The sequence below is a fragment of the Glycine max genome, chromosome 7 (genome assembly GCF_000004515.6).
Source record: "Glycine max cultivar Williams 82 chromosome 7, Glycine_max_v4.0, whole genome shotgun sequence".
In the NCBI taxonomy this organism is placed as follows: domain Eukaryota; kingdom Viridiplantae; phylum Streptophyta; class Magnoliopsida; order Fabales; family Fabaceae; genus Glycine; species Glycine max.
The window spans coordinates 22,464,036-22,478,616 of NC_038243.2; positions in this window are offsets into that span (position 1 = coordinate 22,464,036).

Consider the following 14,581-nt stretch of genomic DNA (forward strand, 5'->3'; position numbering starts at 1 on the left):
TGTTTTCACCCTCTCACTAAGCCAATCTGCTGGTTTAGTGAGCGTCTACTAAGCGTAACACTCATAAGCTAAGCGCGAGGAAGACTCTGGAAGAAGATTGAAATTCTGATACCAGGGGACAGATGTCGTACCGGATGTCACGACATCACGCTTCAGAACATGCAGATTATATGTGTCCGTATGAACAGATTAAACAAGTAAATAACACAAGAGAATTGTTTACCCAGTTCGGTGCAACCTCACCTACATCTGGGGGCTTCCAAGCCAGGGAGGAAATCCACTCTCAATAGTGTTAGTTCAAGGTCTAACAGCCCCTGTTTACAACCTTCTCACCTAACCACTACCCGTGCGATCTCTACCTAAGAGCCACTCTTAGATATGAGAACCTCTGCTCACTCCCTCTCACTCACACTCCCGTGTTTACAATCAAATCAAAGACACACCAGAGATCAACTCTGAACAAAAGAGATCAACTCTACACACTAGAGATCAACTCTAGACACAAGAGATCAACTCTACACACATAGGTCCAACACTTGATGTTAGGGTACCATCAAGGTGGCTCACAAATCACTCAAGTCCCAAAACTCACTAAATAACTCTTCAATCCCGGACTTGGTACAGAACTCGTGCAGCCTCCATGATTATATAGCAATTTGCGTTTCTGGGCTGCAACGGCTTGATGCTGGAGGAGATCTATCTTCTTCTGAAAAAATCTGCAGTTAAAGAACTAAAAGATAACTTTTGATCTTTTAGTTTGAATCTTTAATCTTTAACCTTTAATCCCTGAACGAACTCTTCTACTTTGAAATTCGAACTTTAATGATCTTTTAATTCGTTCCTAAAGATAGATCTTCTAATCTCTTGCTAACTGCACAATAATCTGTTAAAGATATAACAGATTTATATGTCCAGTATTTTCGGGCCGGATGTCAGGACATCGTGTCCGACATCGTGGATCCTGCAGCTTCACTTCTGCACTTGACTTTTATCTTGCATTGCACAGCAACTCCAGTATTCTCGAGCAGGATGTCAGGACATTGTATCCGACATCGTGGATCCTGCAACTTCAATTCTTCATTTGACATTTTATCTTGCCTTGTGCATTGTGCAGCCCGATCTTATTCCTTGACATAACGTTGGACATCATGTGCAGCAACTCCAGCTTTCCTTCATTGTCTAAGTGCTTATGTTTTAACAAAATCTTAGCCAACCTTTTAAACACTCAGTAGAGCTAAGCACTAACAATCTCCCCCTTTGGCAAATTTTGTCTAAAACATACTTAGACACTTCCTGAGCAGGTACGAGCAGTTATGCAAGTGGGATCAGCAACTTCCATTATCAGAGTAATCAAGCACAGCGGAAATTCTTCAAGTTGCAAATCTACAAGTCTTCTCCAGGATGTCAAGACATCTCTCGTGACATCAGCTTTCTGCTTCTGCTCCCCCTGTCTTCATGCTTACTGCAGCATCTTCTATCAGCTACTAGTCTTTTCCAGGATGTCGAGACATCTCATGTGACATCCGCTATCTGCTCCCCCTGTCTTCATGCTCTTACTACAACATCTTCTAGTAGTCAGCTTCTAGTAGCTTACATCAGTCATCCTCAGCAGCAGCAGTCTCCCCCTCAAGATCATATTCATACAACTCCCCCTCAAAATCATGAATCATGCATACATCGTTTCCTACTGCCATACATCGTATCAATCATGCATAATAGCAAGCATAATACTATTACTCCCCCTTTTTAGACAGAATTTGGCAAAAGTAGGATGCATGAAATTAATGTGCGAATATTACAGACCCATAGTAAACAATTGTTCAAAGGGACATGCCCCTTTAGCTAATAACAGTAAAAGCAAAAAACATAAAGGTCTGATGATCATGGGGTGGCTTCAGAATCATCATCTGATTCTGTCTCTTCTGCTGCATCTTCCTCTTCCTCAGCAGCTTCTTCTTCTTCTTCAGCTGCTTCTCCTTCTTCCTCAGCTGCTTCTTCATCATCAATGCCACTCTCTGAGAGCCTTTCGATCAGCCGTTCCAGCTCCATTTTCTTCTCTGTGGTGGCTTTGATGGTTGCTTCCAGCACCTTGCATGTGTCCTTGAGTTCAGCAATCAGAGCATCCTTGGACACAGCACCTGAAGCAGCAGCTTTCCCTGATGTCGAGACAATGTCTGGGACATGTGTCCCCTCAAACAGTTTGTAATGCAGGGATAGAGGAGATTCTCTCTTTATCACCGAGTCAGTGTAGTTTAACATATTGGGATGCTGACTCAACATAATGCCACACAATACAGTAGGGAAGGCAATGGGTAATTTGATAGCAAAAGATTCTGAATGCTTAACAGTTTGATCAAAGATATAGTTTCCAAAATTAAATTTGGATTTGGTTCCAACAGCATACAGAAATTTACCCAAACCTGTGGCAACAGTGGAAGTATGATTGGTGGGAACCCAGTTTGCAGCTCCAATCCTGTGCAGAATTGCATACTTCACACTTAGCTTCCCTGCTGAAAGCTTCCCTTTCTTTGGCCAATGCTGGACTCGTTTGGCAGTGATTTCCTTGGCAATTTGATGCTCAGAAACATCAATATCTATCACTCCATCAGTAGGTCTGCCCAGATATTTGTTGATCACAGCAGGGGAGAATCTAACACACTTTCCTCTGACAAACACTCTTTGATAATCATCACTTTTTCTGTTTGATATGTCAGAGGGAATGTTGACAATGAATTCCCTGACTAGGCCTTCATAACAGTCTCCCAACTTGGTGACTGTCTTCAGTAGTCCAGCAGCCTTGATGAGGTCCATGGTCTCCTTGCAATCCAAGGCATCTCTTCCCAGTTCTCTTTCAACTGCAAGTCTGCGTTGATACACATATTTCCACTTTTCAACATTGCCAATGGAGTGGAAAGAGATGTTGTCCAATGGTGCATCAGGAACATTTTCAGGCACCTTTCTTCCAGATTTCTTGGCCCTCTTAGATGTCGAGACATCTAGTTCGACATCATCATCAGAATCGGATGAGGAAATTTCTTTCCTTTTCTTGGAGGGGATAGCAACCTTGCTTCTTCTGGATGTGGCAGGAGTGATTGGAGTACTCTTCTTCTGTGCCATAGTCTTGATTCTTCCAGACCTCTTAAGGGGGATTTTTCCCTTTCTGTTTTGAAGTCTTTCCGCAATGCCAGGTGCCAACCTGTTGGCAATGGGTTCTTCATCAGATTCGACTTCTTCCAGGTCAATGAGGTCACCTGGAGCAGTTTCTGGTGCCCGTGGTGCAGGAGTCTCCTCTGAGGCTTGATCCTCTTCTTCTGTTGATTCCTCTTCACTGGGTGAAGAGAGGGCTTCAGCATTTGGACCGGAAGATGTTGGAACATCTTTCTCAACATCCGGCACAGAAACATTCGGGGTGGAAGATGTTGGAACATCTTTCTCAGCATCAGGCACAGAAGCATCTTTCAGAATGCTACTCACAATACTGCGGATTTTCTTGTCCATCTCCGAATCTACTTCCCTAGGACTTGTTGCAAGGCTAGGGTTTTCAGAAATCTTCACTCCCTGTTGTCTTCTGGGAACCAGTTTCTCAGGGACAGAAGCTTGACCAGGAATTATTTGGATGGGTTGGATGTGGAATTCAGGTTGTTCCTGGTGCGGAGATGATGGTACTGCGGGTGAACCAGAAGCTGCAGTTTCTTTTGGTGAGGTAGCCATGGAAAAGCAGAGCGTTTGAAATGATTTCGTAAATCTCAGAAGGCTATTGGGAAATGCTGGTAAAAACACGAATGCCAAGCAGATATAAATTTGAATGAAGAATGTAGAGGGGCGTGTGAAGCAACGGTCGAATTTGCTTTGTAGTGAACGTGCTATTAATGTTAAGTGATTCGTTTGGGCACGTTCAGATTGCAGTAGCTGCTATAATTCCTCTAGCAGACAAATGCCCAGCTTGCCCCTCAGTTTTTCAAACTGATTTGCATCCAAAGCCTTTGTGAAAATATCTGCTATTTGTTCCTCAGTGTCAACATGCTTCAGTGTGATCACTTTATCATCAACAAGATCTCTGATATAGTGATGTCTAATGTCAATGTGCTTGGTTCTGCTGTGTTGAACAGGATTCTTAGAAATATTAATAGCACTCATGTTGTCACAGTACAATGTCATGACATCTTGTTCGACATTGTACTCCTTCAGCATCTGCTTCATCCAAACTAGTTGTGAACAGCTGCTTCCTGCTGCAATATACTCGGCTTCTGCTGTAGATAAGGACACACAGTTCTGCTTCTTGCTGAACCATGAAATAAGGTTGTTTCCCAAATAGAAGCATCCACCAGAAGTGCTTTTTCTGTCATCTGCACTTCCAGCCCAATCAGCATCACAATACCCAACCAGCATTGAATCTGAACAATGACAGTACATAATCCCATAGTCACTGGTGCCATTTACATATTTCAGAATTCTCTTTACTTGAGTCAAGTGACTTATCTTGGGATTGGCTTGATATCTTGCACAAACACCTACTGCATAGGTGACGTCGGGTCTGCTAGCTGTTAAATATAGTAAGTTCCCAATCATGCTTCTGTACAGACTTTGATCAACACTGGTGCCTGCTTCATCCTTTGACAGCTTCAAGTGAGTAGGTGCAGGTGTCCTTTTATGACTGGCATTCTCCATCCCAAACTTCTTGACAATGTTCTTTGCATACTTGCTTTGAGAGAGGAATATGGAGTCTTCCATCTGCTTCACTTGGAGTCCCAGAAAATAAGTCAGCTCTCCAACAAGACTCATCTCAAATTCAGATTGCATCTGTTGGACAAAATGTCGAAGCATCTCATTCGACATCCCTCCAAACACAATGTCATCAACATATATCTGTGCAATCATCAAGTTTTCAGCATCTTGTTTGACAAAGAGAGTCTTGTCAATTCCTCCCTTCCTATACCCTTGCTGAGTAAGGAACTCTGTTAGCCTTTCATACCAAGCTCTTGGAGCTTGCTTCAATCCATAGAGAGCCTTCTTGAGCCTGTATACATGATCTGGATGAGTCGGGTCTACAAATCCCTTTGGCTGCTCCACATAGACTTCTTCATTCAGGTATCCATTCAGAAATGCGCTCTTCACATCCATCTGGTACAGCTTGAATTTGAGGATGCAAGCTACACCAAGTAATAATCTGATGGACTCAAGTCTAGCAACTGGGGCAAAAGTCTCATCAAAGTCTACACCTTCAATCTGAGTGTAGCCTTGAGCAACCAGTCTGGCCTTGTTTCTGGTTATGACACCTTCTTCATTGGTTTTGTTCTTGAAGATCCACTTGGTGCCAATCACATTAGTTCCCTCGGGCCTAGGAACTAGCTCCCATACTTCATTCCTTTTGAATTGCTCCAATTCTTCTTGCATAGCATTGATCCAGAACTCATCTGTCAGTGCCTCTTTCACATTCTTGGGCTCAATTTTGGAGACAAAACATGAGTTTGAGACGATCTCAACCTCCCTTGATCTTGTAGTGACCCCTCTGTTTGGATCTCCTATAATCAGCTCCTTGGGGTGCATCTTCTGGATTCTAATGGAGGGTCTCTTGTCAGGTTGGTTGATGTTTGAATCATCTGTAGCAGGATCAGAGTTTTCTGTATTTTCTCCACTTTTAGCTGCATCTGCTACATTGTCTCCCGATGTTCTGACATCTTCTTCGACATCCTTCTTTCTTGCTGGAGACAGGTCATCAACAACCACATTGATGGATTCCATCACTGTTCTGGTTCTGGAATTGAATACTCTATATGCTCTGCTGTTTGTAGAGTATCCCAGGAATATTCCTGCATCACTCTTGGGATCCATCTTTCTCCTTTGCTCTCTATCTGCCAAGATGTAACATGGACTTCCAAAGATGTGGAAGTGCTTGACAGATGGCTTCCTCCCTTTCCAGATTTCATACAGGGTGGTTGGAGTCCCTCTTCTCAGTGTGACTCTGTTGTGGATGTAGCATGCTGTGTTCATGGCTTCAGCCCAGAGATTATAGGGAAGTTCTTTGGCATGAAGCATGACCCTAGCAGCCTCTTGCAAAGTCCTGTTTTTCCTCTCAACTATCCCATTCTGTTGTGGTGTAATGGCTGCAGAGAACTCATGAGTGATGCCTTCAGATGTGCAGAATTCAGTGAACCTGCTGTTTTCAAATTCTCTGCCATGGTCACTCCTGATTCTCTTGATGACCCAGTCTTTTTCTCTTTGAAGTCTTAGACTCAACTCTTTGAATACTTCAAAGGTTTCTGATTTCTCTCTGATAAAGTTGACCCAGGTAAATCTGGAGAAATCATCCACAACAACATAGGCATACCTCTTTCCTCCAAGGCTTTCAACCTGCATAGGCCCCATCAAATCCATGTGAAGTAGTTCCAGCACCCTGGAAGTGGTCTGATGTTGAAGCTTCTGGTGGGACATCTTGACTTGCTTTCCAATCTGACATTCACCACAGATTCTGCCTTCTTCTATTTTCAGATTGGGAATGCCTCTAACAGCACCTTTGTCAATGATTTTCTTCATGCCTCTTAAGTGCAGATGTCCAAATCTTTGATGCCATATTCTGACTTCATCTTCTTTGGAGGATAGACATGTGGAGGAGTAGCTGGTTTCTTGGGGTGTCCATAGGTAACAATTGTCCTTTGATCTGCTGCCCTTCATTAGAACTTCACTCTTCTCATTTGTCACCAAGCATTCTGACTTTGTGAAGTTTACATTGAATCCTTCATCACACAGCTGACTGATGCTGATCAAGTTTGCAGTCAGTCCCTTCACCAGCAGTACTTTGTTCAGACTAGGAAGTCCATCATGAACTAGCTTTCCCATTCCAATGATCTTTCCTTTAGAGCCATCTCCAAATGTCACATAACTAGTGGAGCAGGGCTCAATGTTCACCAGGAATTCTTTAACTCCTGTCATGTGTCTGGAACAGCCGCTATCTAGGTACCAATCTTCCTTAGCTGATGCTCTAAGTGAAGTATGAACAACAAGACTGACAGCCTTGTGTTTTGGAACCCACATCATCTTCTTTCTGCTGTTGCTACTTTGAGTTCCATGATGTGGATGGCCATGTAGATGATAGCAAAAGGGCTTTATGTGACCATACTTGCCACAGTAGTGACACCTCCACTTCTTTCTTTTGCTCTTTTTCTGCTGCGTTCCATGATGTCGAGACCGATGTTGTGACATCGTGGCTCCAGTCCTGTTTTTGGCAGGAACAAATTCTGTCATGGTCGTTCTGCCAGCAGACTTAGGATTAAATCCAAGTCCTCTCTGGTTTCCAGCATTCTTTCCAAGCAGCAGCACCTCATCAAGCGTATCTGAGCCTTTATTCAGCATCTTTATTGATTTGGTCATGTTTTCCAATTTAGAGTTCAGAAAACCGACTTCTCCTTTAAGCTCAGAGATCTCCTCTTTATGTGCCTTCTTCTCAGCCTCCAGATCTGCAATGACCTTCTTCAGTTGTGCTTCTTGCTGAAGGATCTTCTCACTTCTGATGCATAGTTCTCTATAGGATGTAGCAAGCTCATCAAAAGTGATTTCACTGTCTGTATCACTTGAATCTTCAGCAGTTTCAAATCTCCCAGTGAGTGCATTCACATCTCTGTCAGAGTCACTTTCTTGTTCACTCTCTGTATCAGATCGACATACAGAAAGTCCTTTCCTCTGCTTCTTGAGATGAGTGGGACATTCAGCTATGATGTGTCCATAGCCTTCACACCCATGGCATTGAATTCCTTTGCTGTGACTGGGCTTTACATCTGATCTTTTCTGGTATTTACTGCCTTTCCTGATGTCGAAAGGGATGTTCTGGACATGTGGTTTCTGCCTCTTGTCCATTCTGTTCAGCACTTTGTTGAACTGCTTTCCAAGGAGCACAACTGCATTAGTCAGACCTTCATCAGTATCCAGGTCATACTCATCTTCTTCTCCTTCATCATTGGACACGAAAGCCAGATTCTTGCTCTTCTTTTCAGCCCTATCCGAGAGTCCTAGCTCAAAGGTTTGAAGGGAACCAATGAGTTCATCTACTCTCATGTTGCAAATGTCTTGGGCCTCCTCTATTGCAGTGACTTTCATGTCAAATCTCTTAGGCAAGGATCTGAGGATCTTTCTCACCAACTTTTCATCTGTCATCTTCTCACCCAAGGCAGTGCAAGCATTGGCAATTTCAAGAATGTTCATGTGGAAGTCATGAATACACTCTTCCTCCTTCATCTTCAGATTTTCGAATTTTGTAGCCAATAGTTGCAGTCTGGACATCTTTACCTTGGAGGTTCCTTCATGAGTGGTTTTCAGGATCTCCCACGCATCCTTGGCCACTGTGCAAGTGTTGATCAGTCTGAAGATATTCTTGTCAACTCCATTGAATAGAGCATTCAAAGCTTTGGAGTTTCCAAGTGCCAATTCGTCTTCTTCTTTAGTCCAGTCTTCTTCTGGCTTCAATTCTTCAGTGGGCTTTCCTTCTGTGTCCAGCATCTTGGGATGTTCCCAGCCTTTGATGACAGCTTTCCAGGTTCTGCTATCCAGTGATTTGAGGAAGGCCACCATTCTTGCTTTCCAATATTCATAGTTGCTTCCATCAAGAATTGGTGGTCGGTTCACTGGTCCGCCTTCTTTCTCCATGTTCATCAGAATTTATCTCCCTAGATCTCACTCTGTGATTTCGAGTGTTGGCTCTGATACCAATTGAAATTCTGATACCAGGGGACAGATGTCGTACCGGATGTCACGACATCACGCTTCAGAACATGCAGATTATATGTGTCCGTATGAACAGATTAAACAAGTAAATAACACAAGAGAATTGTTTACCCAGTTCGGTGCAACCTCACCTACATCTGGGGGCTTCCAAGCCAGGGAGGAAATCCACTCTCAATAGTGTTAGTTCAAGGTCTAACAGCCCCTGTTTACAACCTTCTCACCTAACCACTACCCGTGCGATCTTTACCTAAGAGCCACTCTTAGATATGAGAACCTCTGCTCACTCCCTCTCACTCACACTCCCGTGTTTACAATCAAATCAAAGACACACCAGAGATCAACTCTGAACAAAAGAGATCAACTCTACACACTAGAGATCAACTCTAGACACAAGAGATCAACTCTACACACATAGGTCCAACACTTGATGTTAGGGTACCATCAAGGTGGCTCACAAATCACTCAAGTCCCAAAACTCACTAAATAACTCTTCAATCCCGGACTTGGTACAGAACTCGTGCAGCCTCCATGATTATATAGCAATTTGCGTTTCTGGGCTGCAACGGCTTGATGCTGGAGGAGATCTATCTTCTTCTGAAAAAATCTGCAGTTAAAGAACTAAAAGATAACTTTTGATCTTTTAGTTTGAATCTTTAATCTTTAACCTTTAATCCCTGAACGAACTCTTCTACTTTGAAATTCGAACTTTAATGATCTTTTAATTCGTTCCTAAAGATAGATCTTCTAATCTCTTGCTAACTGCACAATAATCTGTTAAAGATATAACAGATTTATATGTCCAGTATTTTCGGGCCGGATGTCAGGACATCGTGTCCGACATCGTGGATCCTGCAGCTTCACTTCTGCACTTGACTTTTATCTTGCATTGCACAGCAACTCCAGTATTCTCGAGCAGGATGTCAGGACATTGTATCCGACATCGTGGATCCTGCAACTTCAATTCTTCATTTGACATTTTATCTTGCCTTGTGCATTGTGCAGCCCGATCTTATTCCTTGACATAACGTTGGACATCATGTGCAGCAACTCCAGCTTTCCTTCATTGTCTAAGTGCTTATGTTTTAACAAAATCTTAGCCAACCTTTTAAACACTCAGTAGAGCTAAGCACTAACAAAGATGAGTTGTACAGGTTTGCTAAGCGCACTGCTTCAGTTCATCTGCTAAGCGAGAAAGGCACGCGCTAAGCCATAATTCACTAATGTGCGCTAAGCAGTCCATAAGTGCGCTAAGCGCACGAGCACGAACAAGGCCACCTATTTAAGCCTGAAATCAGATTTTAGAAGGGAGTTTGGATTGGGATTCAGAGCTTTGCATGTCTAGGGTTTCTAGAGAGAGAAAGGTCCAAGTTCTAGAGAGTTTTCAGAGATTTTGCTGTGTGAAGATCTGCAGAGACCAGAGCTTGAAGCAGGAGCCGATTTGAGAGCTTGAGATGTTTTGTGTATATATTTTAATCTATTTAATGATGTTTTGTGTATTCTCTATGCTATCTGCTTTTCATTCCAGTATGCCTTTACCTTGATCACGTAGATGCATGCTTTGTTAGGATCATTCAACAGTGGAAACTGGTCTGACTCTAAAGTCCTTGATAGTATAGGGCTAAGTTGTCGTACTATCACGAGGAATCGGGGTGCGATAATTTAGTTGTGTATGTGTGTCTTAATGCGGTCCTAGTTGAGTTTAGTCTTACAAGAGGAATCTGCGGACGATGCTTGATCAAGATTAGGCTAAACTATCATGAGGAATCGGGATTTAGTATCTCAGGAGACACCATAAGAACACATGACCATTGTTAGATAGAGAATATCTTTTTAGCATTAGGAACCTATTAGGAAGGCCAACGTGTTCTCTACTTGTTTTTACACATCATTTCTCTTGCATGATTTTCTTTCTTTTTGCACAGATAGTTTATACACATGTTCATATTCACACTTACCTTTACACACCAGACACTTATTTGCTGAAATAGCTTACCAAATAACACAAGTTCCCCGAGTGTTCGATACTCGGTTCTTACCGTTTTATACTACTTGTGCGATCCGGTGCACTTGCCGGAAGCCGAACAAGTTTTTGGCACCGTTGCCAGGGAACTTCTTTTTATTTGGGAAGTTAGTTCGTCTTTAGGTGTCTATTCTTTAGTTGTTACTCTTTGATTGTTTTTGTGAATATTTGTTCATAATTCCTATTTTTCTTTTTCTTGTTAAAATAGATAACCGTTGTTTTGTTAGTATTCTGCATGTATAGACTCTCCTGCAGGTGATCTAGTTATTCCTAAATAAGGCAACTCTTTCACCGCTATATCGTGAAGATTATTATCTCAATTCTTGTTAACTCGTTGGCAAGTGTACCAAATTTGTCACAAGTAGTAAAGTACTCGGAAGTCCGAGTGTCGAATCCATAGAGACTCTGTTTGTACTTAGATTAATGCAAATCCAATTTAAAAGCAATAGATAAATAATTTAAAATAAAGATAAGAAAATATAGGAGATAAGATAAAGATTTAAAAGAAAAGATAAAAGATTTAAAGATCAAAATAGAAGATAAAATATTTAAATTAAGATATGATAAAGATAAAAGATAAGATAAGAAAAGTAAAAGATAAAAATAGAAGATAAAAGGAATAAAATCAAAATTTGATAAGGTTGGGACCTAGCCTGCCTTGTTTGCCTAGGATGTATGAGTTTATGATTTTTCTTTATCAATTTAGGTGACTCTGTTCTACCCACATCTGTTCAATTACTTGCCCCTGATTCCTCATGATGACAAGCCTATTTTATTTATCTATCTTCCAAATTCATTTGCAAAGACTCAACAAATAAAATGCATGAAGTATGAATTCTAGATGTTTGCAAGAATGCATGGGCATAAAATAATCATTTTATTCCTAACAATGACTTTCTTATGAAATCCTTTCTTTTTGTTCTATTAGAAGTTACCCTCTTCCGAGCGTCTAACTCCTAAAACCAATGCATGCATACCTTCTTTAAATCTTATTTAGAAGTTACCCTCTCTCGAGCGTCTAACCCCTAACAGAATATAAAGATGAATAATGCAAGATAAAAGTAGAAAATATAATAGAATAGAAAACACCTTTGCATTGTTAAATAGTGAGTACATCATACATCGCTTGACTTTTAGGCCTGCCAGGCCCTAACTAGGGGTTTAGCCACTCATGGCCATTGAGGGCTTTACAATGGATGGGTTATAATTGATGGGATAGGAGGGGGTGAAAGAAAGGGAGTAAATGAAACCCCTAGGAGAGGGGGTTCTGTGTTGTTTTTTTTTTCTGCTTGGCTTGACTCCCTTTTTATAGTTGTTGTAGTGGACTTGGGCCTGATGCTAGAAATCTTCCTTTCTGATATTTTTGATATTTTTTGGATTTGTTTTGGTTTTTATCATATCTTCTTGAGACTTCCTGATATTTTGGATATTTTTCCGATATTTTTCTCCTTTAATCTCTCATTTTCATATCTGCAAGCCATAAATAAGAAAAATATTAAATCTTAATATTTAAGCCAAAGATAACTGCTAAATAAATATTTTTAAAGATATTTTCAATATATTTTTATTATCAAAATAACTCATATTTAGCGGTTATTAATTCCATTAATGAATTATGATTTAGCCGGAGGAGAGCATCACAAGGACAGTTGTTATTTTTATTCTATAAATAACTTTGACCGAAAACAGGAACCGGTCATGTACGATTACCATGAGGAAGAAAGAGCCCCTGATCTTGAAAGTATTTTGGCAGACTTCATAACATACCAAGCTAGCTCTAAAGGTTACTGTTATTTTATGCAACACCAGGGAACTCAATTTGAAAGGAACCAGTCTTCTGCAGGTTATCAATGGGAGTCATACCGGCAATTTGATTATCACAATAAAGCAGAAGGAATTCTTAATCTGGATGATCTGTTAATGCAATTCAAAGATACTGTAGAGTCAATACAATAGGCCTTTAGAAGAACTGAAACTCAAATTAGTAAGTTGGTGAATGACATGACTAATGCTGTGACCAAGAAAGAGGAAGAGCGTGCAGAGATTGAAATACATCAAGAAAGCATTCGTCAAGTTACCTCCATCCATCATCAATTGACCAATGAAGAGGAAAAGCCTGAAGTCTCCAATACTCTAGAATATCCCTCCTTGGCCACTATTGGCTATGTTGGAGGGAAAGATAAAGGTAGATTGGAACTCAGTGTGGAGGATCAAAAGATCTCTTTTGACCTCTTTGAGGCCATGAAACACTCAGACATCGGTGATGCCTGTTTCGAAAAAAGAATAGGTGGAGAAGGAAATGGCACTGTTAGCCTCAACCATGGTACTACAGTCCCTTTTGGAAAAAGAACATGGCTATGGGAGAGATTGTTTAGCTTGTGATGAAGAGCTCGATGATTCAAAAGACAGTTGTGTTGACCAGGTGGTTTTTGAAGAATTGGAAAAATTGAGACCAACAGAAAAGCCCAAAGCAGAATTAAAGACCTTTCCAGCACATTGAAAGTATGTATTCTTGGAAGAAGATGAGACCAAACCTATTATAATTAGCAACTCTTTGAAGAAGGCAGAAGAAGATCAACTGGTGCAGATTCTAAAATGACAAAAAATGGCTATTGGTTGGCACATTTCTGATATAAAAGGAATCAGTCTCCATCATATTGTATGCACAAAATCAATTTGGAAGCCAATTATAAGCCTGTGCGACAACCCAGAGAAGATTGAATCCTATAATGAAGGAGGAAATAAGAAAAGAAGTGCTCAAGTTATTAGAGGCAGGCCTTATCTATCCAATTTCAGACAACTCATGGGTTAGTCCTGTTCAAGTTGTTCCAAAAAAAGAAGGAATGACAGTAATAAGAAATGATCGAAATGAACTAATTCCTACCAGAACAGTCACAGGATGGAGAATGTGCATTGATTATAGAAAGCTTAATGAAGCCACAAGAAAATATCACTACCCACTTCCCTTCATGGATCAAATGCTTGAGAGACTTGTAGGGCAGTCTTTCTACTATTTTTTGGATGGATATTCGGGTTACAATCAGATTGCAGTAGATCCCCAGGACCAAGAAAAGACAGCTTTCACATGTCCCTTCGGTGTTTTTTCTTATCGCTGCATGCCATTCGGGTTATGTAATGCCCCCGTTACTTTCCAGAGATGTATGATGGCTATTTTTGCTGACATGGTAGAGAAATGTATTGAAGTCTTTATGGATGATTTTTCAGTTTTTGGTGCATCTTTTGAGAACTGTTTAGCAAATCTAGAGAAAGTGTTACAACGCTGTGAAGAATCCAATCTGGTGCTTAACTGGGAAAAATGTCACTTTATGGTTCAAGAAGGCATTGTGTTGGGACACAAGATTTCTAAAAAAGGAATTGAGGTGGATAAAGCTAAATTAAATGTTATTGATAAGCTCCCACCCCCAATCAATGTGAAAGGCATACGCAGTTTTTTGGGACATGTAGGGTTTTATCGGAGATTCATTAAAGACTTCTCCAAAATTGCTAAACCCTTAAGCAATCGATTGAACAAGGAAGTTGTGTTTGTATTTAATGAAGAGTGTTTAGAAGCCTTTAACACTCTCAAAGCTAAACTGGTTTCTGCTCCTTTGATTACGTCACCAGACTGGGGGCAAGAGTTTGAATTGATGTGTGATGCAAGTGATTATGCAGTAGGTGCTGTACTTGGGCAGTGGAAAGGTAGAATATTCCATACCATCTATTATGCTAGCAAAGTTTTGAATGATGCTCAGATTAACTATGCCACAACTGAAAAAGAATTACTGGCAATTGTGTTTGCACTTGAGAACTTTTGGTCTTATCTAGTAGGATCAAAAATAGTAATTT